Source organism: Triticum urartu, chromosome 4A (assembly GCF_056163025.1).
Source record: "Triticum urartu cultivar PI428250 chromosome 4A, HENAU_Tu73, whole genome shotgun sequence".
Lineage (NCBI taxonomy): Eukaryota > Viridiplantae > Streptophyta > Magnoliopsida > Poales > Poaceae > Triticum > Triticum urartu.
The window spans coordinates 271258961-271266262 of record NC_141876.1 but is presented as its reverse complement, the minus strand read 5'-3'; positions in this window follow the sequence as shown (position 1 = coordinate 271266262).

Sequence of the window (7302 nt, the reverse complement as noted above, 5' to 3'; positions counted from 1 at the left end):
CCGGCCACGGGAGGCAGGAGCACGCGACACGACCGGCGCTGCTTTGGGCAGCTGGAGCAAGAGGACAAGAGGTTGAAGAAGCACTACGGCCGTTGGATGGACATCGTACGATCACTACAGCTAGAATCATTTATATATACTAAGTTGACAAAGCCCTTGGTACGCGTCAACTTAGTAGGCCCACAACTCGGATTTGGCAGAGAACATATAGCCCATTTGCGATTTGTAAGAATGTACAACCCGTTTTTTAATTCTAATGGAATTTACTATAGCCCATTTACAGTTTGTTAAAAGTACAATCCAACTTCTAGCTAGGACAACGATTAATAATTTCAAACAACCGCTCAAAACAGAATTAAAAAAAATTCCCACATTTTGATGGGATCCGAAATATTTGTATCCGAAATTTCTAGTCAGGTTAAATATAATTTCAAAATAAAGTTGTATTACGTTAAAATCCAACGAAATATTGCGCGCGCAACAAGTAATGAAATTAAAAATTTCAAATTCCATAAATAATATATTTTTCAAACTAATTAAGTGTTTGGTGCATAGTAACTGTCCAGTTACTATAAGTACATCCCATTTATTATTTCTTAAAGTCCATTTTCTTGTTAAGCCTAACGCATACCTCCTAGGAAAGTTTGCAGCCCAGCGGGGCGGAGAATAACAAATTGATCCGGATATTGTGTACAACTGTCGGCCCAGTTGCATTGTTGATGTTGAAAAAAGCTATTTTTTATACACACATTAAAAAATTGTATAGATAAGGAACATTTTTTATACACACATTTAATAATTTTTAAATACATGATTAACACTTTTTAAAACATATTTTTTACTCAACAGTGGGCCCACAGTGAGGGGAGGAGGTCATAATACACATATTTTTTAAATACATGATTAACACTTTTGCAAAAACAATTAGCCCACAGCGAGCCAATTAGCTCCAGTCGGCCCACAGTGGGCCGACAGGGGCCAGTCGGCCAGCTGTAGGCCGACTAGAATCCAATCGGCCTGCTGTGGGCCGACTAGGCCCAGTCGACCTGCAGCGGGCGGACGGTGTATTATTTTTGAAAAAAAATTACCCAGCGTAATATTTATGAAAATTAATAAAAAATTATTATTTAAAAAAATAGCAAAAAAAGGCATGTGTAGTACAGTACAACCTAACATGGTTACTCAGCCCACATTCATCGACGCTGGAAAGGCCCAAACAAGGCTTCTGTACAACTTTTTGAAGTCACTGAGCTCAATTAATAACTTAAGAAAAAAGTTAGATTACAGTGGAACCTAATTAAAAGTTGTCACGAGCAAATAAATAATTCAACGGGTCCCACTTGTGCGTGTGCGCGCGCGTGTGTGAGAGAGAGAGATAGAAAGAGAGACCCATTGGCCGATGCTCATAAATACATCTTTCAGCCATATGCATTGCTGATGCTTAGTAAAAACTTATATAGTTGACACAATCATATAGAACATCATAGCACACTGAACTTGCATGCAAAAATTTCGTGCAGGCGGCACAATCAGGATGGAAGCAGTGGATCGCTACGGGAAGGGCTATGTTGAAACCAACGAAGTCGTACATAATGGTTCATCGTCTTTATCAATGATGGGGAAATATCTTGAATGTTGTGCAAAGAAAACAGACAGACAACACAATAAGTTCTCCTAGCACATTAAGTTGACGTACAGCCCTTTCTAAAAAAAGTTCAGGTACAAAATTAGAACAAGTCACAATCAAATGTACTGGCATATCAGTGCTTCACACCCATAGCTTGGATTTAACTAGTATCTGACAAGATTCAGTTGTTACCTCAAATTAGAGCACATCCAGGCAGCCAGCCCTGCCTCCGCCGCACGATGGAGTAGGCCCTGTGCCATCCATCATTCCGAGCAACACGGGGTAAGTCTGACGTTGACTCATGTAATGGACGTCGTCAACGGACCCTGGCACTAGCGGCGGCGGGAGGACTTCGATTGATGGATTGACCACTTCTTCGACATACGAACACTCCATACAGGTACATCCCTAACGTGGTCCGCGGCGGCCTTGGTGGCGATGAATAGTACAACCCCGGTTCCTGCACCGGTATCTCAACACCAATCACCTTCAGTATGGTGGACGGCTTCTTCATCCATGCCATAACCGTCAGAGCCCAGCTGTTTGGAGGAACAAACATACTTACGAGCTCACCTCCAAGGTCGTTGATATGCTCGTTCATGGACTCGCTGTTCCAAGCACGTCGAGGCATGCCGTGGAAGGTAAGCTTTGTTAAAAACTCAAGCTCAGAGGGCACCAAGCCCCATCCTGGGTGCCACCGATCAAAGCTCACCAGCGCGCCATCGCAGAACAAACGCTGGGAAGATTCGAACACACGACTGTAGTTGAAAGTTGTTCGGAACCTGACGAAGAAATCAGCCGGTGGCGGACAGACTTCGACGAGAAAGTCACTTATTTGGATGCCGTGCGCAATGCCAAGTGCTTTGACAAGGTCATCCGGCAAGACGGGAGGGCGGTCGCCGTTAATAGTTACCATCAGCACTTTGCCGGTAAGCTGGTCGTCAAGTGTCGCCATGCCACTGTTGAGCGACAGCATGCAGCGACCGAACGCAGGACGGACCTCAGGATCTCTGGCTCGGAGATCCGCGTTGACCGGCGACATGATAGTGCGCTTGAGTACAGGGAGTACATGAGGGAGGGGAACTGGAGTAGGAATCAAGATTCCAAAGGTGGGGGAGGGGCCGGAGACTACGAATGAAAAGGTAGCATGAATTTCGAGCACGCGCCAATATGCTCTTGGTGCGCAAGCGCACGAAAACACCGGTGGCGCCCACATGTCGGCCTAGGAGTACTTATTCATTCTTTTTTGGAGAGCTCGGCCTTTTTTTTCAGGATCTTTTGAGAGCCCGGCCTGAGAGTCATAATTGACCTGTTTGGCATTGCGTTACTACTCAGCCCATATTCAACGCCACCTCACTGGCCCAAACAAGTGTACATCATCGAAAAGACACTGAGCTCAAATTATATAACTTGAAAAAAGGAGATATACTATGAACACTGGAGAATGGTGATGCCCTCATTTAGCCCACCAGTAGTTCGAGACAATAAACAGGTCGAAACAATGATATATACAACATTCAAACACTGACTAGTGACTACTACTGACATAAATAGCAAGACATGATAGTTCATAAGAAGTCTTGCTACACCACCAAAACACACCCATCTGTAGCGCTCAGACTCTCGTGATCTAGACGAGAATGACATTTTAAACAGAAGCAACTATTACATAGTAAGAGTGACATAGACGAGGATGACCAAATGACAAGGAATATGCATAACAAAAGAAAGAACTACCCATCCAGAACCAGCAGCAAAGACAACAAAGTCATTCGAAGAGATGATCCAACACCATCATAATTTGCAGCCCCGCTTCAGCGACCAGTGATCCAGAGACACCAGTACTCCACCCTTCGATGCAACAGCCCAATTACCTATCAACCTGAAGGCTCGAACCACATCACTGCCTATCGTAATTGAGACATCCAAGGATCAAAGTTAATCTGGATGCCTTTGTCATTCTCACCTTCTTTGGGCTGCAGGCTGTATCGTTGACAATCAGGGGAGTTTGCTCCCGAACTCCTAGGGCTGCCGTGTAGACACAGTTTTCCATAGCAAACAGAGCCTCTCTGCCATCAAGGTCCTTGCCAACGGTGATCTCCTGGTTAATCGGATAATTGAGTCCAAGAAACAGAGAGTGTGAAGCAAGGTTGTTTACCCGCCTCCAACTAAAAAATCCTAAAGGCCCCAACAAGCTGGTATCCTGCTCATAGACGTAACATCCACTGTCCGGATACTCACGTATTACACGGTGCTTGTATACAGTGGGGTTTTTGCAATATAACTTTTCTGGCTCATGTGTCTGAATGATCATCAGCCTTTTGCCCTCGTCTGATCGAGCGAGGAACCAGTTGTGCTTCCCTGTTTTTGGCAAAGGTGGTGTGATTACAAAGGGCAGTAACTGTAGGGACACTGCATCATATCAAAAAGGACAGGCATTGTTAATGTAAGATCAGCATTTTTCAGAATATGAGTAGGATAATGCAAGAAACAGCATTGATATGTCACTGTTGGAACTGGGAGGAAAATACAGGGAAATGTATACTGGGTTCGAAAATATAGAAGTGCCATGCATGGTTATACTCATGTTATCTCGCAATCGATTCTTCACAGGAAACTACCATGTCATGCATGTTCTGTAATCATGTTCTGTCCTCACAAACAAATTCTTCAAGGTAACTAATAGACCATGCATTGTTATATACTCGTGTTGTGTGGGCAAAATTTTTTTGAGGATATTATTCTAGCCATTGATTGCTGAAGGGCAAATATAGGTATGTACACATGGTAAGCATTGCAGGATTTCACTACTTCCAAATATAGAGTTCTCCATATGCACATTTACTTCCCTAATGTATGGTTAGATGAAACCAACAGTGTGGTGCATGTTTCTACATCATGAAAATGAGGAAACTAACATGGCCATTGATACACACTCATATTTAGTAGTAGTATATAGATTACTGTAAAATAAGGATAATATCCATATATTCCTAACCGTTTGATTATTCAGGGTACAAATTGGCTATAATGACATGGTCACAATCGCATGAATTAACTCATTCCAAATATAGCTGATTTACGGCGTCTCTAATACATTGCCATAGTTCTACTCAAATTATGCTCAAACAGAGATATGCCAATCATCACAAAAAGTTCAAACAGTGTCATGGCATCATCATTAACATGAGAGGAAACAACTTACATGTGCCGTCCCAACAATACGTGGTGCCATCTACTTTGTCGATCGCGTAGATGATGCCATTGTGTTCAATAGCATCAGAGAAGTGTGTATCAGCTTTGACGATGATCCACTGTGAGCCGAGCTGTCTCCAGCTAAAGAAGGCACCGGCGTAAAGATAGGCGAGTCCGCGGTCGAACAAGGCAATTAGCTTGAAGTCTGCGTAATTCGCATGTCGTGTGGGCACTTGGCAGATTACAATCTTCTGCAAAACAAGGTCCGTCCAACTGACGTAGTAATCTAGATGACTTGGACCGCGATGGTAATACTCTATATAATCCAACGGAGGAAGGATAATCTTATGGGAGGTCTAGAAGTTCACGAGCACCAACTTTTTACCGTCTTCTCTGAAGGCAGCCATCCAGTGGGAGTTCATGCTGACCCAGTACATACCTGCCAAGAAGTTTTGGGCGATGGTGATCGGATCGACGTCGAAGGAAATGATGTACGGCGACCCACTACATACCTGCAAAGAAGTTTCGTCTAATGGAGATCGGATTGAAGTCGAGGAGCATCATGCACGCCTCCCGTATCATGGTGAGCCAATCTCGCAAGACCAGATAGCAGCAAGCAGGGTGTCTTGAAAAGCTTAGGCCTCGCTTCGACGATGGCCATGTGCATGTCCCTCGAGCATGCAGCCAGCCGCAGGGCACTCAACATATCCATACACGAACAACAGAGGTCGAGGATGTCACTGGGGAGATTGCTCCAATCGCGGCTCATATGGATGCTACGCGGTTCGCGTTAGGCCAAGGTGGAGTTTGGAAGGGGGCTTGATTTACGGGGGAGAAGGATGTCGGTGCTGGAGCGGCTAGCGAGGGAATAGTGGTACTAGGAGTGGCGAGTGAGGCAACGGTACACGGGGGCACGGTGAGATGGAGACGGAGAAGGAGATGGAGATGGAGTGGTGCTGTGGGAGAGGAGAGGGAAACAAGGCGAGGCGCCAATGTGTTGTACAGCGGCGGTGACAGACTGCACTATGCACAAGGTGAGGCTGACTTTGGTAACCCAAACACGCCGCCTGGACTAGTGTTAGGCGCGGGGTGTTGTCACTTCACTATGAGGACCGGATGAATAGTATTTTGACCATCAAGTGTACCACAATTGTACTACTACTACTACTACTACTACTACTAGTAGTAGTAGTAGTAGGTACATGAGTACTCCAGTATTGTATAGCGTAAATAGGTCTCCCGTGCTAGCATGCCTGTTCACTTCATCGTTCGGGTATCATCCATATTGCGAGCATAACCAAATTCTCGTGCATGCCCAATCAACGCTCTGCCGCGATGCTTGTAGTGGTCGTTCTGGTGCATCAAGGACGGCATGCAGATCGTTCCACACTTGAGAAGAGGGAAAATGGAAAGGTAGAACACGGCAGCAGAGGAAGAGAACGCTGGCTAACGAGGTTGGGAGGAGATTGAGCAGGAAGTTAATGCTCCACGCCTAAAGGTTTTGGGAAAACCTGATTTTCATAAGGTGACTTATACTCACCTAAACGGATGGAGTATTCCTTAACCAGAGAATGTTGTGTCTCCCACTCACGCGCTCAAAAAAATACTACGACACATTTTTTATCTGTTTGCATAGGTCCCACCTATCAGGAAGGATGGGCACGTACATGAATAGGTACGACTCATCAGTCTACCCGCATAGCCTTTTCGTTTAGTCTACCTAGCCGTCTAATCAACTTCCTGCACGCCACTTCTCCCATTTAATTCTCCATCGGGAACCGATTCTCCTCGGCTTCTTCACCTCCCCTTCGTCTTCATTTGCATCCAAAACCCACTGCGTTCACATTGTTATAACCTTTTTAAATAATCATCTACTACTTTAGTTAGACTAGCCATCTAATCCTAATTCTCCAAACCATAGCCCTCCGTTCCAACGGTTCCAAATGGCGGTAGAGATCGAGATGCAGGTTTTTAGCGTCCAACATGTCCTCGTCGAAGGCTCGATGCGCACAGTTGCCACCATCACCGTCCACCCAAGGGTTGTTCGGCAGTGGATCAACAATGTGTCCAACTCCCTCGAAAAGGTAGAGACGAGGGTCATCGATCTCGACGCAGAGTACATGGAGCGTGCCCCTGGGAAGATCCAGCGCCCCGACGTCCTTCAGCTGTGCCTCGAAGATGAAGTTTTGGTGTACCACATCATACACTCGCCCTCCATACCAGGTGAGCTTCACGATTTCTTGTCTTGGGAGGACGTATACTTCTGTGGGGCAGCCATCGAAGGGGACAAATAGAAGCTAGAGCCGTACAACCTTAATTTGAATAGCATCGCTGACCTACAAACCAGAATCAAAATTCCTGTAGAAGTTTGTGATAAACAGACACCATCCCTATTCGACGTAGCAAATTTTGTGCTCGGTACAAATCTTCAGAAGGGTGACGAGACGGTGGCATTAAGGTCATCTCGATGGGAGAATTAT